This window comes from Mytilus trossulus, chromosome 9 (assembly GCF_036588685.1).
Source record: "Mytilus trossulus isolate FHL-02 chromosome 9, PNRI_Mtr1.1.1.hap1, whole genome shotgun sequence".
NCBI lineage: Eukaryota > Metazoa > Mollusca > Bivalvia > Mytilida > Mytilidae > Mytilus > Mytilus trossulus.
The window spans coordinates 58,314,682-58,338,620 of record NC_086381.1 but is presented as its reverse complement, the minus strand read 5'-3'; the positions used below and the strand labels follow the sequence as shown (position 1 = coordinate 58,338,620).

The following is a 23,939-nucleotide window of genomic DNA, read 5'->3' as shown; positions in this document are numbered from 1 at the left end:
GCATATTATTTTATTTTTTTATGTCTGTTCTCTGAAAAGTATTTTTTTCTTTTCTAATAATGTGATGGTTTTTTTTTTTCTCTTTTTCTCTCTCGCTTGTATTCATAACAGCATATGTCAGTGTAATAATGTATTCTCGTTCCTTTAAAACAAACTCTATATAAATTTTTAGCGTTACGGAAAAACGCGGGGAAAATAATTACGTCCCCTTCTACTGTTTCAATCATCGTTAATAGCGACGTCGCCTCAGAACGAGGGCAAACGATGGAAACTACAGTCGGCCGGTAAGTTTTTTCCTCCTTTTAAAATTAATTTAAACATAGCTGTACCGGTTAATTCCTTTAAAAAATAGAACAGATGAACTGTTTGTGTGTTTTTTATTTAAACGACAGAGTGAAAAGTCCGTGCTGATTGTGAAAAAGCGTTGAATTTATTTTGTGATCAATGAAATTTTCAAGGCTTTGAAATCTGCGTTCGTCGGACATAGAATGAATTAAAATTGTCATGTTGTTTTGTTCGATTAAGATTAAATACGAATACGTATACGTATGACATACGTTTAAAAATGCATTCTCCCTTTTATTGCGACTTGCCGTATTTCACAAGCCGCTTTTTTTATTTTCACACCAGTTTTGTCATGCAGAAATCGTTTCATGCTGTTGGGTAATTAAAGCAAAGCAAGATCTCGTGTTTCGTGTGCTTTTTGTATATACATTTGCAAAATTTGTGTAGCTTGTTTTAAAATTAAAACACCGTGTCTGAGTAAGACATAGGATTTATAGGCTTTGGAAACTCGGAAACATTTGAGTATCGCTTCTCGGCCTTTTGGCTAAGATCAAAGTGTAGTATCTGTTCTTATCAGCTTAATATCTGATACGTACCCCATGTGGGTACTTCGATATTAAACTGATTTTTGCAACTAGGTGAGATGTTAGGTGCTTGCACCGCTCTTGCCACGAGTTGGCCTGGTATTGCAGTACCTCCAGGATCGGCTCACTCCCCATTTCGGGGAGAAAATTAAAATAGAAAAATAGCTCCTTCTATAGTCTGAGAAACAGCCCCAGTAAAATATTCTCTAATACTTTTTCTATATTATTTTATGTTATGTATTGTATAGTTTTACTCATTGTTGTAAATTAATTCTACTTCTCGCGCATGTAAAATAAATCGCATATTATTTTATTTTTTTATGTCTGTTCTCTGAAAAGTATTTTTTTCTTTTCTAATAATGTGATGGTTTTTTTTTTTCTCTTTTTCTCTCTCGCTTGTATTCATAACAGCATATGTCAGTGTAATAATGTATTCTCGTTCCTTTAAAACAAACTCTATATAAATTTTTAGCGTTACGGAAAAACGCGGGGAAAATAATTACGTCCCCTTCTACTGTTTCAATCATCGTTAATAGCGACGTCGCCTCAGAACGAGGGCAAACGATGGAAACTACAGTCGGCCGGTAAGTTTTTTCCTCCTTTTAAAATTAATTTAAACATAGCTGTACCGGTTAATTCCTTTAAAAAATAGAACAGATGAACTGTTTGTGTGTTTTTTATTTAAACGACAGAGTGAAAAGTCCGTGCTGATTGTGAAAAAGCGTTGAATTTATTTTGTGATCAATGAAATTTTCAAGGCTTTGAAATCTGCGTTCGTCGGACATAGAATGAATTAAAATTGTCATGTTGTTTTGTTCGATTAAGATTAAATACGAATACGTATACGTATGACATACGTTTAAAAATGCATTCTCCCTTTTATTGCGACTTGCCGTATTTCACAAGCCGCTTTTTTTATTTTCACACCAGTTTTGTCATGCAGAAATCGTTTCATGCTGTTGGGTAATTAAAGCAAAGCAAGATCTCGTGTTTCGTGTGCTTTTTGTATATACATTTGCAAAATTTGTGTAGCTTGTTTTAAAATTAAAACACCGTGTCTGAGTAAGACATAGGATTTATAGGCTTTGGAAACTCGGAAACATTTGAGTATCGCTTCTCGGCCTTTTGGCTAAGATCAAAGTGTAGTATCTGTTCTTATCAGCTTAATATCTGATACGTACCCCATGTGGGTACTTCGATATTAAACTGATTTTTGCAACTAGGTGAGATGTTAGGTGCTTGCACCGCTCTTGCCACGAGTTGCGCCTGGTATTGCAGTACCTCCAGGATCGGCTCACTCCCCATTTCGGGGAGAAAATTAAAATAGAAAAATAGCTCCTTCTATAGTCTGAGAAACAGCCCCAGTAAAATATTCTCTAATACTTTTTCTATATTATTTTATGTTATGTATTGTATAGTTTTACTCATTGTTGTAAATTAATTCTACTTCTCGCGCATGTAAAATAAATCGCATATTATTTTATTTTTTTATGTCTGTTCTCTGAAAAGTATTTTTTTCTTTTCTAATAATGTGATGGTTTTTTTTTTTCTCTTTTTCTCTCTCGCTTGTATTCATAACAGCATATGTCAGTGTAATAATGTATTCTCGTTCCTTTAAAACAAACTCTATATAAATTTTTAGCGTTACGGAAAAACGCGGGGAAAATAATTACGTCCCCTTCTACTGTTTCAATCATCGTTAATAGCGACGTCGCCTCAGAACGAGGGCAAACGATGGAAACTACAGTCGGCCGGTAAGTTTTTTCCTCCTTTTAAAATTAATTTAAACATAGCTGTACCGGTTAATTCCTTTAAAAAATAGAACAGATGAACTGTTTGTGTGTTTTTTATTTAAACGACAGAGTGAAAAGTCCGTGCTGATTGTGAAAAAGCGTTGAATTTATTTTGTGATCAATGAAATTTTCAAGGCTTTGAAATCTGCGTTCGTCGGACATAGAATGAATTAAAATTGTCATGTTGTTTTGTTCGATTAAGATTAAATACGAATACGTATACGTATGACATACGTTTAAAAATGCATTCTCCCTTTTATTGCGACTTGCCGTATTTCACAAGCCGCTTTTTTTATTTTCACACCAGTTTTGTCATGCAGAAATCGTTTCATGCTGTTGGGTAATTAAAGCAAAGCAAGATCTCGTGTTTCGTGTGCTTTTTGTATATACATTTGCAAAATTTGTGTAGCTTGTTTTAAAATTAAAACACCGTGTCTGAGTAAGACATAGGATTTATAGGCTTTGGAAACTCGGAAACATTTGAGTATCGCTTCTCGGCCTTTTGGCTAAGATCAAAGTGTAGTATCTGTTCTTATCAGCTTAATATCTGATACGTACCCCATGTGGGTACTTCGATATTAAACTGATTTTTGCAACTAGGTGAGATGTTAGGTGCTTGCACCGCTCTTGCCACGAGTTGGCCTGGTATTGCAGTACCTCCAGGATCGGCTCACTCCCCATTTCGGGGAGAAAATTAAAATAGAAAAATAGCTCCTTCTATAGTCTGAGAAACAGCCCCAGTAAAATATTCTCTAATACTTTTTCTATATTATTTTATGTTATGTATTGTATAGTTTTACTCATTGTTGTAAATTAATTCTACTTCTCGCGCATGTAAAATAAATCGCATATTATTTTATTTTTTTATGTCTGTTCTCTGAAAAGTATTTTTTTCTTTTCTAATAATGTGATGGTTTTTTTTTTTCTCTTTTTCTCTCTCGCTTGTATTCATAACAGCATATGTCAGTGTAATAATGTATTCTCGTTCCTTTAAAACAAACTCTATATAAATTTTTAGCGTTACGGAAAAACGCGGGGAAAATAATTACGTCCCCTTCTACTGTTTCAATCATCGTTAATAGCGACGTCGCCTCAGAACGAGGGCAAACGATGGAAACTACAGTCGGCCGGTAAGTTTTTTCCTCCTTTTAAAATTAATTTAAACATAGCTGTACCGGTTAATTCCTTTAAAAAATAGAACAGATGAACTGTTTGTGTGTTTTTTATTTAAACGACAGAGTGAAAAGTCCGTGCTGATTGTGAAAAAGCGTTGAATTTATTTTGTGATCAATGAAATTTTCAAGGCTTTGAAATCTGCGTTCGTCGGACATAGAATGAATTAAAATTGTCATGTTGTTTTGTTCGATTAAGATTAAATACGAATACGTATACGTATGACATACGTTTAAAAATGCATTCTCCCTTTTATTGCGACTTGCCGTATTTCACAAGCCGCTTTTTTTATTTTCACACCAGTTTTGTCATGCAGAAATCGTTTCATGCTGTTGGGTAATTAAAGCAAAGCAAGATCTCGTGTTTCGTGTGCTTTTTGTATATACATTTGCAAAATTTGTGTAGCTTGTTTTAAAATTAAAACACCGTGTCTGAGTAAGACATAGGATTTATAGGCTTTGGAAACTCGGAAACATTTGAGTATCGCTTCTCGGCCTTTTGGCTAAGATCAAAGTGTAGTATCTGTTCTTATCAGCTTAATATCTGATACGTACCCCATGTGGGTACTTCGATATTAAACTGATTTTTGCAACTAGGTGAGATGTTAGGTGCTTGCACCGCTCTTGCCACGAGTTGGCCTGGTATTGCAGTACCTCCAGGATCGGCTCACTCCCCATTTCGGGGAGAAAATTAAAATAGAAAAATAGCTCCTTCTATAGTCTGAGAAACAGCCCCAGTAAAATATTCTCTAATACTTTTTCTATATTATTTTATGTTATGTATTGTATAGTTTTACTCATTGTTGTAAATTAATTCTACTTCTCGCGCATGTAAAATAAATCGCATATTATTTTATTTTTTTATGTCTGTTCTCTGAAAAGTATTTTTTTCTTTTCTAATAATGTGATGGTTTTTTTTTTTCTCTTTTTCTCTCTCGCTTGTATTCATAACAGCATATGTCAGTGTAATAATGTATTCTCGTTCCTTTAAAACAAACTCTATATAAATTTTTAGCGTTACGGAAAAACGCGGGGAAAATAATTACGTCCCCTTCTACTGTTTCAATCATCGTTAATAGCGACGTCGCCTCAGAACGAGGGCAAACGATGGAAACTACAGTCGGCCGGTAAGTTTTTTCCTCCTTTTAAAATTAATTTAAACATAGCTGTACCGGTTAATTCCTTTAAAAAATAGAACAGATGAACTGTTTGTGTGTTTTTTATTTAAACGACAGAGTGAAAAGTCCGTGCTGATTGTGAAAAAGCGTTGAATTTATTTTGTGATCAATGAAATTTTCAAGGCTTTGAAATCTGCGTTCGTCGGACATAGAATGAATTAAAATTGTCATGTTGTTTTGTTCGATTAAGATTAAATACGAATACGTATACGTATGACATACGTTTAAAAATGCATTCTCCCTTTTATTGCGACTTGCCGTATTTCACAAGCCGCTTTTTTTATTTTCACACCAGTTTTGTCATGCAGAAATCGTTTCATGCTGTTGGGTAATTAAAGCAAAGCAAGATCTCGTGTTTCGTGTGCTTTTTGTATATACATTTGCAAAATTTGTGTAGCTTGTTTTAAAATTAAAACACCGTGTCTGAGTAAGACATAGGATTTATAGGCTTTGGAAACTCGGAAACATTTGAGTATCGCTTCTCGGCCTTTTGGCTAAGATCAAAGTGTAGTATCTGTTCTTATCAGCTTAATATCTGATACGTACCCCATGTGGGTACTTCGATATTAAACTGATTTTTGCAACTAGGTGAGATGTTAGGTGCTTGCACCGCTCTTGCCACGAGTTGGCCTGGTATTGCAGTACCTCCAGGATCGGCTCACTCCCCATTTCGGGGAGAAAATTAAAATAGAAAAATAGCTCCTTCTATAGTCTGAGAAACAGCCCCAGTAAAATATTCTCTAATACTTTTTCTATATTATTTTATGTTATGTATTGTATAGTTTTACTCATTGTTGTAAATTAATTCTACTTCTCGCGCATGTAAAATAAATCGCATATTATTTTATTTTTTTATGTCTGTTCTCTGAAAAGTATTTTTTTCTTTTCTAATAATGTGATGGTTTTTTTTTTTCTCTTTTTCTCTCTCGCTTGTATTCATAACAGCATATGTCAGTGTAATAATGTATTCTCGTTCCTTTAAAACAAACTCTATATAAATTTTTAGCGTTACGGAAAAACGCGGGGAAAATAATTACGTCCCCTTCTACTGTTTCAATCATCGTTAATAGCGACGTCGCCTCAGAACGAGGGCAAACGATGGAAACTACAGTCGGCCGGTAAGTTTTTTCCTCCTTTTAAAATTAATTTAAACATAGCTGTACCGGTTAATTCCTTTAAAAAATAGAACAGATGAACTGTTTGTGTGTTTTTTATTTAAACGACAGAGTGAAAAGTCCGTGCTGATTGTGAAAAAGCGTTGAATTTATTTTGTGATCAATGAAATTTTCAAGGCTTTGAAATCTGCGTTCGTCGGACATAGAATGAATTAAAATTGTCATGTTGTTTTGTTCGATTAAGATTAAATACGAATACGTATACGTATGACATACGTTTAAAAATGCATTCTCCCTTTTATTGCGACTTGCCGTATTTCACAAGCCGCTTTTTTTATTTTCACACCAGTTTTGTCATGCAGAAATCGTTTCATGCTGTTGGGTAATTAAAGCAAAGCAAGATCTCGTGTTTCGTGTGCTTTTTGTATATACATTTGCAAAATTTGTGTAGCTTGTTTTAAAATTAAAACACCGTGTCTGAGTAAGACATAGGATTTATAGGCTTTGGAAACTCGGAAACATTTGAGTATCGCTTCTCGGCCTTTTGGCTAAGATCAAAGTGTAGTATCTGTTCTTATCAGCTTAATATCTGATACGTACCCCATGTGGGTACTTCGATATTAAACTGATTTTTGCAACTAGGTGAGATGTTAGGTGCTTGCACCGCTCTTGCCACGAGTTGGCCTGGTATTGCAGTACCTCCAGGATCGGCTCACTCCCCATTTCGGGGAGAAAATTAAAATAGAAAAATAGCTCCTTCTATAGTCTGAGAAACAGCCCCAGTAAAATATTCTCTAATACTTTTTCTATATTATTTTATGTTATGTATTGTATAGTTTTACTCATTGTTGTAAATTAATTCTACTTCTCGCGCATGTAAAATAAATCGCATATTATTTTATTTTTTTATGTCTGTTCTCTGAAAAGTATTTTTTTCTTTTCTAATAATGTGATGGTTTTTTTTTTTCTCTTTTTCTCTCTCGCTTGTATTCATAACAGCATATGTCAGTGTAATAATGTATTCTCGTTCCTTTAAAACAAACTCTATATAAATTTTTAGCGTTACGGAAAAACGCGGGGAAAATAATTACGTCCCCTTCTACTGTTTCAATCATCGTTAATAGCGACGTCGCCTCAGAACGAGGGCAAACGATGGAAACTACAGTCGGCCGGTAAGTTTTTTCCTCCTTTTAAAATTAATTTAAACATAGCTGTACCGGTTAATTCCTTTAAAAAATAGAACAGATGAACTGTTTGTGTGTTTTTTATTTAAACGACAGAGTGAAAAGTCCGTGCTGATTGTGAAAAAGCGTTGAATTTATTTTGTGATCAATGAAATTTTCAAGGCTTTGAAATCTGCGTTCGTCGGACATAGAATGAATTAAAATTGTCATGTTGTTTTGTTCGATTAAGATTAAATACGAATACGTATACGTATGACATACGTTTAAAAATGCATTCTCCCTTTTATTGCGACTTGCCGTATTTCACAAGCCGCTTTTTTTATTTTCACACCAGTTTTGTCATGCAGAAATCGTTTCATGCTGTTGGGTAATTAAAGCAAAGCAAGATCTCGTGTTTCGTGTGCTTTTTGTATATACATTTGCAAAATTTGTGTAGCTTGTTTTAAAATTAAAACACCGTGTCTGAGTAAGACATAGGATTTATAGGCTTTGGAAACTCGGAAACATTTGAGTATCGCTTCTCGGCCTTTTGGCTAAGATCAAAGTGTAGTATCTGTTCTTATCAGCTTAATATCTGATACGTACCCCATGTGGGTACTTCGATATTAAACTGATTTTTGCAACTAGGTGAGATGTTAGGTGCTTGCACCGCTCTTGCCACGAGTTGGCCTGGTATTGCAGTACCTCCAGGATCGGCTCACTCCCCATTTCGGGGAGAAAATTAAAATAGAAAAATAGCTCCTTCTATAGTCTGAGAAACAGCCCCAGTAAAATATTCTCTAATACTTTTTCTATATTATTTTATGTTATGTATTGTATAGTTTTACTCATTGTTGTAAATTAATTCTACTTCTCGCGCATGTAAAATAAATCGCATATTATTTTATTTTTTTATGTCTGTTCTCTGAAAAGTATTTTTTTCTTTTCTAATAATGTGATGGTTTTTTTTTTTCTCTTTTTCTCTCTCGCTTGTATTCATAACAGCATATGTCAGTGTAATAATGTATTCTCGTTCCTTTAAAACAAACTCTATATAAATTTTTAGCGTTACGGAAAAACGCGGGGAAAATAATTACGTCCCCTTCTACTGTTTCAATCATCGTTAATAGCGACGTCGCCTCAGAACGAGGGCAAACGATGGAAACTACAGTCGGCCGGTAAGTTTTTTCCTCCTTTTAAAATTAATTTAAACATAGCTGTACCGGTTAATTCCTTTAAAAAATAGAACAGATGAACTGTTTGTGTGTTTTTTATTTAAACGACAGAGTGAAAAGTCCGTGCTGATTGTGAAAAAGCGTTGAATTTATTTTGTGATCAATGAAATTTTCAAGGCTTTGAAATCTGCGTTCGTCGGACATAGAATGAATTAAAATTGTCATGTTGTTTTGTTCGATTAAGATTAAATACGAATACGTATACGTATGACATACGTTTAAAAATGCATTCTCCCTTTTATTGCGACTTGCCGTATTTCACAAGCCGCTTTTTTTATTTTCACACCAGTTTTGTCATGCAGAAATCGTTTCATGCTGTTGGGTAATTAAAGCAAAGCAAGATCTCGTGTTTCGTGTGCTTTTTGTATATACATTTGCAAAATTTGTGTAGCTTGTTTTAAAATTAAAACACCGTGTCTGAGTAAGACATAGGATTTATAGGCTTTGGAAACTCGGAAACATTTGAGTATCGCTTCTCGGCCTTTTGGCTAAGATCAAAGTGTAGTATCTGTTCTTATCAGCTTAATATCTGATACGTACCCCATGTGGGTACTTCGATATTAAACTGATTTTTGCAACTAGGTGAGATGTTAGGTGCTTGCACCGCTCTTGCCACGAGTTGGCCTGGTATTGCAGTACCTCCAGGATCGGCTCACTCCCCATTTCGGGGAGAAAATTAAAATAGAAAAATAGCTCCTTCTATAGTCTGAGAAACAGCCCCAGTAAAATATTCTCTAATACTTTTTCTATATTATTTTATGTTATGTATTGTATAGTTTTACTCATTGTTGTAAATTAATTCTACTTCTCGCGCATGTAAAATAAATCGCATATTATTTTATTTTTTTATGTCTGTTCTCTGAAAAGTATTTTTTTCTTTTCTAATAATGTGATGGTTTTTTTTTTTCTCTTTTTCTCTCTCGCTTGTATTCATAACAGCATATGTCAGTGTAATAATGTATTCTCGTTCCTTTAAAACAAACTCTATATAAATTTTTAGCGTTACGGAAAAACGCGGGGAAAATAATTACGTCCCCTTCTACTGTTTCAATCATCGTTAATAGCGACGTCGCCTCAGAACGAGGGCAAACGATGGAAACTACAGTCGGCCGGTAAGTTTTTTCCTCCTTTTAAAATTAATTTAAACATAGCTGTACCGGTTAATTCCTTTAAAAAATAGAACAGATGAACTGTTTGTGTGTTTTTTATTTAAACGACAGAGTGAAAAGTCCGTGCTGATTGTGAAAAAGCGTTGAATTTATTTTGTGATCAATGAAATTTTCAAGGCTTTGAAATCTGCGTTCGTCGGACATAGAATGAATTAAAATTGTCATGTTGTTTTGTTCGATTAAGATTAAATACGAATACGTATACGTATGACATACGTTTAAAAATGCATTCTCCCTTTTATTGCGACTTGCCGTATTTCACAAGCCGCTTTTTTTATTTTCACACCAGTTTTGTCATGCAGAAATCGTTTCATGCTGTTGGGTAATTAAAGCAAAGCAAGATCTCGTGTTTCGTGTGCTTTTTGTATATACATTTGCAAAATTTGTGTAGCTTGTTTTAAAATTAAAACACCGTGTCTGAGTAAGACATAGGATTTATAGGCTTTGGAAACTCGGAAACATTTGAGTATAGCTTCTCGGCCTTTTGGCTAAGATCAAAGTGTAGTATCTGTTCTTATCAGCTTAATATCTGATACGTACCCCATGTGGGTACTTCGATATTAAACTGATTTTTGCAACTAGGTGAGATGTTAGGTGCTTGCACCGCTCTTGCCACGAGTTGGCCTGGTATTGCAGTACCTCCAGGATCGGCTCACTCCCCATTTCGGGGAGAAAATTAAAATAGAAAAATAGCTCCTTCTATAGTCTGAGAAACAGCCCCAGTAAAATATTCTCTAATACTTTTTCTATATTATTTTATGTTATGTATTGTATAGTTTTACTCATTGTTGTAAATTAATTCTACTTCTCGCGCATGTAAAATAAATCGCATATTATTTTATTTTTTTATGTCTGTTCTCTGAAAAGTATTTTTTTCTTTTCTAATAATGTGATGGTTTTTTTTTTTCTCTTTTTCTCTCTCGCTTGTATTCATAACAGCATATGTCAGTGTAATAATGTATTCTCGTTCCTTTAAAACAAACTCTATATAAATTTTTAGCGTTACGGAAAAACGCGGGGAAAATAATTACGTCCCCTTCTACTGTTTCAATCATCGTTAATAGCGACGTCGCCTCAGAACGAGGGCAAACGATGGAAACTACAGTCGGCCGGTAAGTTTTTTCCTCCTTTTAAAATTAATTTAAACATAGCTGTACCGGTTAATTCCTTTAAAAAATAGAACAGATGAACTGTTTGTGTGTTTTTTATTTAAACGACAGAGTGAAAAGTCCGTGCTGATTGTGAAAAAGCGTTGAATTTATTTTGTGATCAATGAAATTTTCAAGGCTTTGAAATCTGCGTTCGTCGGACATAGAATGAATTAAAATTGTCATGTTGTTTTGTTCGATTAAGATTAAATACGAATACGTATACGTATGACATACGTTTAAAAATGCATTCTCCCTTTTATTGCGACTTGCCGTATTTCACAAGCCGCTTTTTTTATTTTCACACCAGTTTTGTCATGCAGAAATCGTTTCATGCTGTTGGGTAATTAAAGCAAAGCAAGATCTCGTGTTTCGTGTGCTTTTTGTATATACATTTGCAAAATTTGTGTAGCTTGTTTTAAAATTAAAACACCGTGTCTGAGTAAGACATAGGATTTATAGGCTTTGGAAACTCGGAAACATTTGAGTATCGCTTCTCGGCCTTTTGGCTAAGATCAAAGTGTAGTATCTGTTCTTATCAGCTTAATATCTGATACGTACCCCATGTGGGTACTTCGATATTAAACTGATTTTTGCAACTAGGTGAGATGTTAGGTGCTTGCACCGCTCTTGCCACGAGTTGGCCTGGTATTGCAGTACCTCCAGGATCGGCTCACTCCCCATTTCGGGGAGAAAATTAAAATAGAAAAATAGCTCCTTCTATAGTCTGAGAAACAGCCCCAGTAAAATATTCTCTAATACTTTTTCTATATTATTTTATGTTATGTATTGTATAGTTTTACTCATTGTTGTAAATTAATTCTACTTCTCGCGCATGTAAAATAAATCGCATATTATTTTATTTTTTTATGTCTGTTCTCTGAAAAGTATTTTTTTCTTTTCTAATAATGTGATGGTTTTTTTTTTTCTCTTTTTCTCTCTCGCTTGTATTCATAACAGCATATGTCAGTGTAATAATGTATTCTCGTTCCTTTAAAACAAACTCTATATAAATTTTTAGCGTTACGGAAAAACGCGGGGAAAATAATTACGTCCCCTTCTACTGTTTCAATCATCGTTAATAGCGACGTCGCCTCAGAACGAGGGCAAACGATGGAAACTACAGTCGGCCGGTAAGTTTTTTCCTCCTTTTAAAATTAATTTAAACATAGCTGTACCGGTTAATTCCTTTAAAAAATAGAACAGATGAACTGTTTGTGTGTTTTTTATTTAAACGACAGAGTGAAAAGTCCGTGCTGATTGTGAAAAAGCGTTGAATTTATTTTGTGATCAATGAAATTTTCAAGGCTTTGAAATCTGCGTTCGTCGGACATAGAATGAATTAAAATTGTCATGTTGTTTTGTTCGATTAAGATTAAATACGAATACGTATACGTATGACATACGTTTAAAAATGCATTCTCCCTTTTATTGCGACTTGCCGTATTTCACAAGCCGCTTTTTTTATTTTCACACCAGTTTTGTCATGCAGAAATCGTTTCATGCTGTTGGGTAATTAAAGCAAAGCAAGATCTCGTGTTTCGTGTGCTTTTTGTATATACATTTGCAAAATTTGTGTAGCTTGTTTTAAAATTAAAACACCGTGTCTGAGTAAGACATAGGATTTATAGGCTTTGGAAACTCGGAAACATTTGAGTATCGCTTCTCGGCCTTTTGGCTAAGATCAAAGTGTAGTATCTGTTCTTATCAGCTTAATATCTGATACGTACCCCATGTGGGTACTTCGATATTAAACTGATTTTTGCAACTAGGTGAGATGTTAGGTGCTTGCACCGCTCTTGCCACGAGTTGGCCTGGTATTGCAGTACCTCCAGGATCGGCTCACTCCCCATTTCGGGGAGAAAATTAAAATAGAAAAATAGCTCCTTCTATAGTCTGAGAAACAGCCCCAGTAAAATATTCTCTAATACTTTTTCTATATTATTTTATGTTATGTATTGTATAGTTTTACTCATTGTTGTAAATTAATTCTACTTCTCGCGCATGTAAAATAAATCGCATATTATTTTATTTTTTTATGTCTGTTCTCTGAAAAGTATTTTTTTCTTTTCTAATAATGTGATGGTTTTTTTTTTTCTCTTTTTCTCTCTCGCTTGTATTCATAACAGCATATGTCAGTGTAATAATGTATTCTCGTTCCTTTAAAACAAACTCTATATAAATTTTTAGCGTTACGGAAAAACGCGGGGAAAATAATTACGTCCCCTTCTACTGTTTCAATCATCGTTAATAGCGACGTCGCCTCAGAACGAGGGCAAACGATGGAAACTACAGTCGGCCGGTAAGTTTTTTCCTCCTTTTAAAATTAATTTAAACATAGCTGTACCGGTTAATTCCTTTAAAAAATAGAACAGATGAACTGTTTGTGTGTTTTTTATTTAAACGACAGAGTGAAAAGTCCGTGCTGATTGTGAAAAAGCGTTGAATTTATTTTGTGATCAATGAAATTTTCAAGGCTTTGAAATCTGCGTTCGTCGGACATAGAATGAATTAAAATTGTCATGTTGTTTTGTTCGATTAAGATTAAATACGAATACGTATACGTATGACATACGTTTAAAAATGCATTCTCCCTTTTATTGCGACTTGCCGTATTTCACAAGCCGCTTTTTTTATTTTCACACCAGTTTTGTCATGCAGAAATCGTTTCATGCTGTTGGGTAATTAAAGCAAAGCAAGATCTCGTGTTTCGTGTGCTTTTTGTATATACATTTGCAAAATTTGTGTAGCTTGTTTTAAAATTAAAACACCGTGTCTGAGTAAGACATAGGATTTATAGGCTTTGGAAACTCGGAAACATTTGAGTATCGCTTCTCGGCCTTTTGGCTAAGATCAAAGTGTAGTATCTGTTCTTATCAGCTTAATATCTGATACGTACCCCATGTGGGTACTTCGATATTAAACTGATTTTTGCAACTAGGTGAGATGTTAGGTGCTTGCACCGCTCTTGCCACGAGTTGGCCTGGTATTGCAGTACCTCCAGGATCGGCTCACTCCCCATTTCGGGGAGAAAATTAAAATAGAAAAATAGCTCCTTCTATAGTCTGAGAAACAGCCCCAGTAAAATATTCTCTAATACTTTTTCTATATTATTTTATGTTATGTATTGTATAGTTTTACTCATTGTTGTAAATTAATTCTACTTCTCGCGCATGTAAAATAAATCGCATATTATTTTATTTTTTTATGTCTGTTCTCTGAAAAGTATTTTTTTCTTTTCTAATAATGTGATGGTTTTTTTTTTTCTCTTTTTCTCTCTCGCTTGTATTCATAACAGCATATGTCAGTGTAATAATGTATTCTCGTTCCTTTAAAACAAACTCTATATAAATTTTTAGCGTTACGGAAAAACGCGGGGAAAATAATTACGTCCCCTTCTACTGTTTCAATCATCGTTAATAGCGACGTCGCCTCAGAACGAGGGCAAACGATGGAAACTACAGTCGGCCGGTAAGTTTTTTCCTCCTTTTAAAATTAATTTAAACATAGCTGTACCGGTTAATTCCTTTAAAAAATAGAACAGATGAACTGTTTGTGTGTTTTTTATTTAAACGACAGAGTGAAAAGTCCGTGCTGATTGTGAAAAAGCGTTGAATTTATTTTGTGATCAATGAAATTTTCAAGGCTTTGAAATCTGCGTTCGTCGGACATAGAATGAATTAAAATTGTCATGTTGTTTTGTTCGATTAAGATTAAATACGAATACGTATACGTATGACATACGTTTAAAAATGCATTCTCCCTTTTATTGCGACTTGCCGTATTTCACAAGCCGCTTTTTTTATTTTCACACCAGTTTTGTCATGCAGAAATCGTTTCATGCTGTTGGGTAATTAAAGCAAAGCAAGATCTCGTGTTTCGTGTGCTTTTTGTATATACATTTGCAAAATTTGTGTAGCTTGTTTTAAAATTAAAACACCGTGTCTGAGTAAGACATAGGATTTATAGGCTTTGGAAACTCGGAAACATTTGAGTATCGCTTCTCGGCCTTTTGGCTAAGATCAAAGTGTAGTATCTGTTCTTATCAGCTTAATATCTGATACGTACCCCATGTGGGTACTTCGATATTAAACTGATTTTTGCAACTAGGTGAGATGTTAGGTGCTTGCACCGCTCTTGCCACGAGTTGGCCTGGTATTGCAGTACCTCCAGGATCGGCTCACTCCCCATTTCGGGGAGAAAATTAAAATAGAAAAATAGCTCCTTCTATAGTCTGAGAAACAGCCCCAGTAAAATATTCTCTAATACTTTTTCTATATTATTTTATGTTATGTATTGTATAGTTTTACTCATTGTTGTAAATTAATTCTACTTCTCGCGCATGTAAAATAAATCGCATATTATTTTATTTTTTTATGTCTGTTCTCTGAAAAGTATTTTTTTCTTTTCTAATAATGTGATGGTTTTTTTTTTTCTCTTTTTCTCTCTCGCTTGTATTCATAACAGCATATGTCAGTGTAATAATGTATTCTCGTTCCTTTAAAACAAACTCTATATAAATTTTTAGCGTTACGGAAAAACGCGGGGAAAATAATTACGTCCCCTTCTACTGTTTCAATCATCGTTAATAGCGACGTCGCCTCAGAACGAGGGCAAACGATGGAAACTACAGTCGGCCGGTAAGTTTTTTCCTCCTTTTAAAATTAATTTAAACATAGCTGTACCGGTTAATTCCTTTAAAAAATAGAACAGATGAACTGTTTGTGTGTTTTTTATTTAAACGACAGAGTGAAAAGTCCGTGCTGATTGTGAAAAAGCGTTGAATTTATTTTGTGATCAATGAAATTTTCAAGGCTTTGAAATCTGCGTTCGTCGGACATAGAATGAATTAAAATTGTCATGTTGTTTTGTTCGATTAAGATTAAATACGAATACGTATACGTATGACATACGTTTAAAAATGCATTCTCCCTTTTATTGCGACTTGCCGTATTTCACAAGCCGCTTTTTTTATTTTCACACCAGTTTTGTCATGCAGAAATCGTTTCATGCTGTTGGGTAATTAAAGCAAAGCAAGATCTCGTGTTTCGTGTGCTTTTTGTATATACATTTGCAAAATTTGTGTAGCTTGTTTTAAAATTAAAACACCGTGTCTGAGTAAGACATAGGATTTATAGGCTTTGGAAACTCGGAAACATTTGAGTATCGCTTCTCGGCCTTTTGGCTAAGATCAAAGTGTAGTATCTGTTCTTATCAGCTTAATATCTGATACGTACCCCATGTGGGTACTTCGATATTAAACTGATTTTTGCAACTAGGTGAGATGTTAGGTGCTTGCACCGCTCTTGCCACGAGTTGGCCTGGTATTGCAGTACCTCCAGGATCGGCTCACTCCCCATTTCGGGGAGAAAATTAAAATAGAAAAATAGCTCCTTCTATAGTCTGAGAAACAGCCCCAGTAAAATATTCTCTAATACTTTTTCTATATTATTTTATGTTATGTATTGTATAGTTTTACTCATTGTTGTAAATTAATTCTACTTCTCGCGCATGTAAAATAAATCGCATATTATTTTATTTTTTTATGTCTGTTCTCTGAAAAGTATTTTTTTCTTTTCTAATAATGTGATGGTTTTTTTTTTTCTCTTTTTCTCTCTCGCTTGTATTCATAACAGCATATGTCAGTGTAATAATGTATTCTCGTTCCTTTAAAACAAACTCTATATAAATTTTTAGCGTTACGGAAAAACGCGGGGAAAATAATTACGTCCCCTTCTACTGTTTCAATCATCGTTAATAGCGACGTCGCCTCAGAACGAGGGCAAACGATGGAAACTACAGTCGGCCGGTAAGTTTTTTCCTCCTTTTAAAATTAATTTAAACATAGCTGTACCGGTTAATTCCTTTAAAAAATAGAACAGATGAACTGTTTGTGTGTTTTTTATTTAAACGACAGAGTGAAAAGTCCGTGCTGATTGTGAAAAAGCGTTGAATTTATTTTGTGATCAATGAAATTTTCAAGGCTTTGAAATCTGCGTTCGTCGGACATAGAATGAATTAAAATTGTCATGTTGTTTTGTTCGATTAAGATTAAATACGAATACGTATACGTATGACATACGTTTAAAAATGCATTCTCCCTTTTATTGCGACTTGCCGTATTTCACAAGCCGCTTTTTTTATTTTCACACCAGTTTTGTCATGCAGAAATCGTTTCATGCTGTTGGGTAATTAAAGCAAAGCAAGATCTCGTGTTTCGTGTGCTTTTTGTATATACATTTGCAAAATTTGTGTAGCTTGTTTTAAAATTAAAACACCGTGTCTGAGTAAGACATAGGATTTATAGGCTTTGGAAACTCGGAAACATTTGAGTATCGCTTCTCGGCCTTTTGGCTAAGATCAAAGTGTAGTATCTGTTCTTATCAGCTTAATATCTGATACGTACCCCATGTGGGTACTTCGATATTAAACTGATTTTTGCAACTAGGTGAGATGTTAGGTGCTTGCACCGCTCTTGCCACGAGTTGGCCTGGTATTGCAGTACCTCCAGGATCGGCTCACTCCCCATTTCGGGGAGAAAATTAAAATAGAAAAATAGCTCCTTCTATAGTCTGAGAAACAGCCCCAGTAAAATATTCTCTAATACTTTTTCTATATTATTTTATGTTATGTATTGTATAGTTTTACTCATTGTTGTAAATTAATTCTACTTCTCGCGCATGTAAAATAAATCGCATATTATTTTATTTTTTTATGTCTGTTCTCTGAAAAGTATTTTTTTCTTTTCTAATAATGTGATGGTTTTTTTTTTTCTCTTTTTCTCTCTCGCTTGTATTCATAACAGCATATGTCAGTGTAATAATGTATTCTCGTTCCTTTAAAACAAACTCTATATAAATTTTTAGCGTTACGGAAAAACGCGGGGAAAATAATTACGTCCCCTTCTACTGTTTCAATCATCGTTAATAGCGACGTCGCCTCAGAACGAGGGCAAACGATGGAAACTACAGTCGGCCGGTAAGTTTTTTCCTCCTTTTAAAATTAATTTAAACATAGCTGTACCGGTTAATTCCTTTAAAAAATAGAACAGATGAACTGTTTGTGTGTTTTTTATTTAAACGACAGAGTGAAAAGTCCGTGCTGATTGTGAAAAAGCGTTGAATTTATTTTGTGATCAATGAAATTTTCAAGGCTTTGAAATCTGCGTTCGTCGGACATAGAATGAATTAAAATTGTCATGTTGTTTTGTTCGATTAAGATTAAATACGAATACGTATACGTATGACATACGTTTAAAAATGCATTCTCCCTTTTATTGCGACTTGCCGTATTTCACAAGCCGCTTTTTTTATTTTCACACCAGTTTTGTCATGCAGAAATCGTTTCATGCTGTTGGGTAATTAAAGCAAAGCAAGATCTCGTGTTTCGTGTGCTTTTTGTATATACATTTGCAAAATTTGTGTAGCTTGTTTTAAAATTAAAACACCGTGTCTGAGTAAGACATAGGATTTATAGGCTTTGGAAACTCGGAAACATTTGAGTATCGCTTCTCGGCCTTTTGGCTAAGATCAAAGTGTAGTATCTGTTCTTATCAGCTTAATATCTGATACGTACCCCATGTGGGTACTTCGATATTAAACTGATTTTTGCAACTAGGTGAGATGTTAGGTGCTTGCACCGCTCTTGCCACGAGTTGGCCTGGTATTGCAGTACCTCCAGGATCGGCTCACTCCCCATTTCGGGGAGAAAATTAAAATAGAAAAATAGCTCCTTCTATAGTCTGAGAAACAGCCCCAGTAAAATATTCTCTAATACTTTTTCTATATTATTTTATGTTATGTATTGTATAGTTTTACTCATTGTTGTAAATTAATTCTACTTCTCGCGCATGTAAAATAAATCGCATATTATTTTATTTTTTTATGTCTGTTCTCTGAAAAGTATTTTTTTCTTTTCTAATAATGTGATGGTTTTTTTTTTTCTCTTTTTCTCTCTCGCTTGTATTCATAACAGCATATGTCAGTGTAATAATGTATTCTCGTTCCTTTAAAACAAACTCTATATAAATTTTTAGCGTTACGGAAAAACGCGGGGAAAATAATTACGTCCCCTTCTACTGTTTCAATCATCGTTAATAGCGACGTCGCCTCAGAACGAGGGCAAACGATGGAAACTACAGTCGGCCGGTAAGTTTTTTCCTCCTTTTAAAATTAATTTAAACATAGCTGTACCGGTTAATTCCTTTAAAAAATAGAACAGATGAACTGTTTGTGTGTTTTTTATTTAAACGACAGAGTGAAAAGTCCGTGCTGATTGTGAAAAAGCGTTGAATTTATTTTGTGATCAATGAAATTTTCAAGGCTTTGAAATCTGCGTTCGTCGGACATAGAATGAATTAAAATTGTCATGTTGTTTTGTTCGATTAAGATTAAATACGAATACGTATACGTATGACATACGTTTAAAAATGCATTCTCCCTTTTATTGCGACTTGCCGTATTTCACAAGCCGCTTTTTTTATTTTCACACCAGTTTTGTCATGCAGAAATCGTTTCATGCTGTTGGGTAATTAAAGCAAAGCAAGATCTCGTGTTTCGTGTGCTTTTTGTATATACATTTGCAAAATTTGTGTAGCTTGTTTTAAAATTAAAACACCGTGTCTGAGTAAGACATAGGATTTATAGGCTTTGGAAACTCGGAAACATTTGAGTATCGCTTCTCGGCCTTTTGGCTAAGATCAAAGTGTAGTATCTGTTCTTATCAGCTTAATATCTGATACGTACCCCATGTGGGTACTTCGATATTAAACTGATTTTTGCAACTAGGTGAGATGTTAGGTGCTTGCACCGCTCTTGCCACGAGTTGGCCTGGTATTGCAGTACCTCCAGGATCGGCTCACTCCCCATTTCGGGGAGAAAATTAAAATAGAAAAATAGCTCCTTCTATAGTCTGAGAAACAGCCCCAGTAAAATATTCTCTAATACTTTTTCTATATTATTTTATGTTATGTATTGTATAGTTTTACTCATTGTTGTAAATTAATTCTACTTCTCGCGCATGTAAAATAAATCGCATATTATTTTATTTTTTTATGTCTGTTCTCTGAAAAGTATTTTTTTCTTTTCTAATAATGTGATGGTTTTTTTTTTTCTCTTTTTCTCTCTCGCTTGTATTCATAACAGCATATGTCAGTGTAATAATGTATTCTCGTTCCTTTAAAACAAACTCTATATAAATTTTTAGCGTTACGGAAAAACGCGGGGAAAATAATTACGTCCCCTTCTACTGTTTCAATCATCGTTAATAGCGACGTCGCCTCAGAACGAGGGCAAACGATGGAAACTACAGTCGGCCGGTAAGTTTTTTCCTCCTTTTAAAATTAATTTAAACATAGCTGTACCGGTTAATTCCTTTAAAAAATAGAACAGATGAACTGTTTGTGTGTTTTTTATTTAAACGACAGAGTGAAAAGTCCGTGCTGATTGTGAAAAAGCGTTGAATTTATTTTGTGATCAATGAAATTTTCAAGGCTTTGAAATCTGCGTTCGTCGGACATAGAATGAATTAAAATTGTCATGTTGTTTTGTTCGATTAAGATTAAATACGAATACGTATACGTATGACATACGTTTAAAAATGCATTCTCCCTTTTATTGCGACTTGCCGTATTTCACAAGCCGCTTTTTTTATTTTCACACCAGTTTTGTCATGCAGAAATCGTTTCATGCTGTTGGGTAATTAAAGCAAAGCAAGATCTCGTGTTTCGTGTGCTTTTTGTATATACATTTGCAAAATTTGTGTAGCTTGTTTTAAAATTAAAACACCGTGTCTGAGTAAGACATAGGATTTATAGGCTTTGGAAACTCGGAAACATTTGAGTATCGCTTCTCGGCCTTTTGGCTAAGATCAAAGTGTAGTATCTGTTCTTATCAGCTTAATATCTGATACGTACCCCATGTGGGTACTTCGATATTAAACTGATTTTTGCAACTAGGTGAGATGTTAGGTGCTTGCACCGCTCTTGCCACGAGTTGGCCTGGTATTGCAGTACCTCCAGGATCGGCTCACTCCCCATTTCGGGGAGAAAATTAAAATAGAAAAATAGCTCCTTCTATAGTCTGAGAAACAGCCCCAGTAAAATATTCTCTAATACTTTTTCTATATTATTTTATGTTATGTATTGTATAGTTTTACTCATTGTTGTAAATTAATTCTACTTCTCGCGCATGTAAAATAAATCGCATATTATTTTATTTTTTTATGTCTGTTCTCTGAAAAGTATTTTTTTCTTTTCTAATAATGTGATGGTTTTTTTTTTTCTCTTTTTCTCTCTCGCTTGTATTCATAACAGCATATGTCAGTGTAATAATGTATTCTCGTTCCTTTAAAACAAACTCTATATAAATTTTTAGCGTTACGGAAAAACGCGGGGAAAATAATTACGTCCCCTTCTACTGTTTCAATCATCGTTAATAGCGACGTCGCCTCAGAACGAGGGCAAACGATGGAAACTACAGTCGGCCGGTAAGTTTTTTCCTCCTTTTAAAATTAATTTAAACATAGCTGTACCGGTTAATTCCTTTAAAAAATAGAACAGATGAACTGTTTGTGTGTTTTTTATTTAAACGACAGAGTGAAAAGTCCGTGCTGATTGTGAAAAAGCGTTGAATTTATTTTGTGATCAATGAAATTTTCAAGGCTTTGAAATCTGCGTTCGTCGGACATAGAATGAATTAAAATTGTCATGTTGTTTTGTTCGATTAAGATTAAATACGAATACGTATACGTATGACATACGTTTAAAAATGCATTCTCCCTTTTATTGCGACTTGCCGTATTTCACAAGCCGCTTTTTTTATTTTCACACCAGTTTTGTCATGCAGAAATCGTTTCATGCTGTTGGGTAATTAAAGCAAAGCAAGATCTCGTGTTTCGTGTGCTTTTTGTATATACATTTGCAAAATTTGTGTAGCTTGTTTTAAAATTAAAACACCGTGTCTGAGTAAGACATAGGATTTATAGGCTTTGGAAACTCGGAAACATTTGAGTATCGCTTCTCGGCCTTTTGGCTAAGATCAAAGTGTAGTATCTGTTCTTATCAGCTTAATATCTGATACGTACCCCATGTGGGTACTTCGATATTAAACTGATTTTTGCAACTAGGTGAGATGTTAGGTGCTTGCACCGCTCTTGCCACGAGTTGGCCTGGTATTGCAGTACCTCCAGGATCGGCTCACTCCCCATTTCGGGGAGAAAATTAAAATAGAAAAATAGCTCCTTCTATAGTCTGAGAAACAGCCCCAGTAAAATATTCTCTAATACTTTTTCTATATTATTTTATGTTATGTATTGTATAGTTTTACTCATTGTTGTAAATTAATTCTACTTCTCGCGCATGTAAAATAAATCGCATATTATTTTATTTTTTTATGTCTGTTCTCTGAAAAGTATTTTTTTCTTTTCTAATAATGTGATGGTTTTTTTTTTTCTCTTTTTCTCTCTCGCTTGTATTCATAACAGCATATGTCAGTGTAATAATGTATTCTCGTTCCTTTAAAACAAACTCTATATAAATTTTTAGCGTTACGGAAAAACGCGGGGAAAATAATTACGTCCCCTTCTACTGTTTCAATCATCGTTAATAGCGACGTCGCCTCAGAACGAGGGCAAACGATGGAAACTACAGTCGGCCGGTAAGTTTTTTCCTCCTTTTAAAATTAATTTAAACATAGCTGTACCGGTTAATTCCTTTAAAAAATAGAACAGATGAACTGTTTGTGTGTTTTTTATTTAAACGACAGAGTGAAAAGTCCGTGCTGATTGTGAAAAAGCGTTGAATTTATTTTGTGATCAATGAAATTTTCAAGGCTTTGAAATCTGCGTTCGTCGGACATAGAATGAATTAAAATTGTCATGTTGTTTTGTTCGATTAAGATTAAATACGAATACGTATACGTATGACATACGTTTAAAAATGCATTCTCCCTTTTATTGCGACTTGCCGTATTTCACAAGCCGCTTTTTTTATTTTCACACCAGTTTTGTCATGCAGAAATCGTTTCATGCTGTTGGGTAATTAAAGCAAAGCAAGATCTCGTGTTTCGTGTGCTTTTTGTATATACATTTGCAAAATTTGTGTAGCTTGTTTTAAAATTAAAACACCGTGTCTGAGTAAGACATAGGATTTATAGGCTTTGGAAACTCGGAAACATTTGAGTATCGCTTCTCGGCCTTTTGGCTAAGATCAAAGTGTAGTATCTGTTCTTATCAGCTTAATATCTGATACGTACCCCATGTGGGTACTTCGATATTAAACTGATTTTTGCAACTAGGTGAGATGTTAGGTGCTTGCACCGCTCTTGCCACGAGTTGGCCTGGTATTGCAGTACCTCCAGGATCGGCTCACTCCCCATTTCGGGGAGAAAATTAAAATAGAAAAATAGCTCCTTCTATAGTCTGAGAAACAGCCCCAGTAAAATATTCTCTAATACTTTTTCTATATTATTTTATGTTATGTATTGTATAGTTTTACTCATTGTTGTAAATTAATTCTACTTCTCGCGCATGTAAAATAAATCGCATATTATTTTATTTTTTTATGTCTGTTCTCTGAAAAGTATTTTTTTCTTTTCTAATAATGTGATGGTTTTTTTTTTTCTCTTTTTCTCTCTCGCTTGTATTCATAACAGCATATGTCAGTGTAATAATGTATTCTCGTTCCTTTAAAACAAACTCTATATAAATTTTTAGCGTTACGGAAAAACGCGGGGAAAATAATTACGTCCCCTTCTACTGTTTCAATCATCGTTAATAGCGACGTCGCCTCAGAACGAGGGCAAACGATGGAAACTACAGTCGGCCGGTAAGTTTTTTCCTCCTTTTAAAATTAATTTAAACATAGCTGTACCGGTTAATTCCTTTAAAAAATAGAACAGATGAACTGTTTGTGTGTTTTTTATTTAAACGACAGAGTGAAAAGTCCGTGCTGATTGTGAAAAAGCGTTGAATTTATTTTGTGATCAATGAAATTTTCAAGGCTTTGAAATCTGCGTTCGTCGGACATAGAATGAATTAAAATTGTCATGTTGTTTTGTTCGATTAAGATTAAATACGAATACGTATACGTATGACATACG

General features: G+C 34.3%; 20 non-coding genes across 20 annotated transcripts; all 20 read left to right on the top strand.

The window, feature by feature from the left end:
- The first annotated feature begins 809 nt into the window (after positions 1 to 809).
- On the top strand, positions 810 to 1,002 carry LOC134685839 (U2 spliceosomal RNA). The gene has a single exon (XR_010101455.1). It is a non-coding gene; the product is annotated as a U2 spliceosomal RNA (small nuclear RNA).
- Positions 1,003 to 1,978: 976 nt separating this feature from the next.
- Positions 1,979 to 2,172, top strand: LOC134685818 (U2 spliceosomal RNA). The gene has a single exon (XR_010101439.1). It is a non-coding gene; the product is annotated as a U2 spliceosomal RNA (small nuclear RNA).
- Positions 2,173 to 3,148: 976 nt separating this feature from the next.
- Positions 3,149 to 3,341, top strand: LOC134685838 (U2 spliceosomal RNA). Its single transcript, XR_010101454.1, has one exon. It is a non-coding gene; the product is annotated as a U2 spliceosomal RNA (small nuclear RNA).
- A 976-nt stretch (positions 3,342 to 4,317) lies between these two features.
- LOC134685836 (U2 spliceosomal RNA) lies at positions 4,318 to 4,510 on the top strand. Its single transcript, XR_010101452.1, has one exon. It is a non-coding gene; the product is annotated as a U2 spliceosomal RNA (small nuclear RNA).
- Positions 4,511 to 5,486: 976 nt separating this feature from the next.
- LOC134685825 (U2 spliceosomal RNA) lies at positions 5,487 to 5,679 on the top strand. The gene has a single exon (XR_010101446.1). It is a non-coding gene; the product is annotated as a U2 spliceosomal RNA (small nuclear RNA).
- A 976-nt stretch (positions 5,680 to 6,655) lies between these two features.
- On the top strand, positions 6,656 to 6,848 carry LOC134685814 (U2 spliceosomal RNA). Its single transcript, XR_010101435.1, has one exon. It is a non-coding gene; the product is annotated as a U2 spliceosomal RNA (small nuclear RNA).
- A 976-nt stretch (positions 6,849 to 7,824) lies between these two features.
- LOC134685801 (U2 spliceosomal RNA) lies at positions 7,825 to 8,017 on the top strand. The gene has a single exon (XR_010101423.1). It is a non-coding gene; the product is annotated as a U2 spliceosomal RNA (small nuclear RNA).
- A 976-nt stretch (positions 8,018 to 8,993) lies between these two features.
- LOC134685789 (U2 spliceosomal RNA) lies at positions 8,994 to 9,186 on the top strand. The gene has a single exon (XR_010101412.1). It is a non-coding gene; the product is annotated as a U2 spliceosomal RNA (small nuclear RNA).
- Positions 9,187 to 10,162: 976 nt separating this feature from the next.
- Positions 10,163 to 10,355, top strand: LOC134685807 (U2 spliceosomal RNA). The gene has a single exon (XR_010101429.1). It is a non-coding gene; the product is annotated as a U2 spliceosomal RNA (small nuclear RNA).
- A 976-nt stretch (positions 10,356 to 11,331) lies between these two features.
- On the top strand, positions 11,332 to 11,524 carry LOC134685777 (U2 spliceosomal RNA). Its single transcript, XR_010101401.1, has one exon. It is a non-coding gene; the product is annotated as a U2 spliceosomal RNA (small nuclear RNA).
- A 976-nt stretch (positions 11,525 to 12,500) lies between these two features.
- Positions 12,501 to 12,693, top strand: LOC134685766 (U2 spliceosomal RNA). The gene has a single exon (XR_010101390.1). It is a non-coding gene; the product is annotated as a U2 spliceosomal RNA (small nuclear RNA).
- A 976-nt stretch (positions 12,694 to 13,669) lies between these two features.
- On the top strand, positions 13,670 to 13,862 carry LOC134685754 (U2 spliceosomal RNA). The gene has a single exon (XR_010101379.1). It is a non-coding gene; the product is annotated as a U2 spliceosomal RNA (small nuclear RNA).
- Positions 13,863 to 14,838: 976 nt separating this feature from the next.
- Positions 14,839 to 15,031, top strand: LOC134685743 (U2 spliceosomal RNA). The gene has a single exon (XR_010101368.1). It is a non-coding gene; the product is annotated as a U2 spliceosomal RNA (small nuclear RNA).
- A 976-nt stretch (positions 15,032 to 16,007) lies between these two features.
- Positions 16,008 to 16,200, top strand: LOC134685732 (U2 spliceosomal RNA). Its single transcript, XR_010101357.1, has one exon. It is a non-coding gene; the product is annotated as a U2 spliceosomal RNA (small nuclear RNA).
- A 976-nt stretch (positions 16,201 to 17,176) lies between these two features.
- LOC134685721 (U2 spliceosomal RNA) lies at positions 17,177 to 17,369 on the top strand. Its single transcript, XR_010101346.1, has one exon. It is a non-coding gene; the product is annotated as a U2 spliceosomal RNA (small nuclear RNA).
- A 976-nt stretch (positions 17,370 to 18,345) lies between these two features.
- Positions 18,346 to 18,538, top strand: LOC134685709 (U2 spliceosomal RNA). Its single transcript, XR_010101335.1, has one exon. It is a non-coding gene; the product is annotated as a U2 spliceosomal RNA (small nuclear RNA).
- Positions 18,539 to 19,514: 976 nt separating this feature from the next.
- LOC134685697 (U2 spliceosomal RNA) lies at positions 19,515 to 19,707 on the top strand. The gene has a single exon (XR_010101324.1). It is a non-coding gene; the product is annotated as a U2 spliceosomal RNA (small nuclear RNA).
- A 976-nt stretch (positions 19,708 to 20,683) lies between these two features.
- On the top strand, positions 20,684 to 20,876 carry LOC134685869 (U2 spliceosomal RNA). The gene has a single exon (XR_010101483.1). It is a non-coding gene; the product is annotated as a U2 spliceosomal RNA (small nuclear RNA).
- Positions 20,877 to 21,852: 976 nt separating this feature from the next.
- LOC134685858 (U2 spliceosomal RNA) lies at positions 21,853 to 22,045 on the top strand. The gene has a single exon (XR_010101472.1). It is a non-coding gene; the product is annotated as a U2 spliceosomal RNA (small nuclear RNA).
- Positions 22,046 to 23,021: 976 nt separating this feature from the next.
- On the top strand, positions 23,022 to 23,214 carry LOC134685845 (U2 spliceosomal RNA). Its single transcript, XR_010101461.1, has one exon. It is a non-coding gene; the product is annotated as a U2 spliceosomal RNA (small nuclear RNA).
- Positions 23,215 to 23,939: the final 725 nt, after the last annotated feature.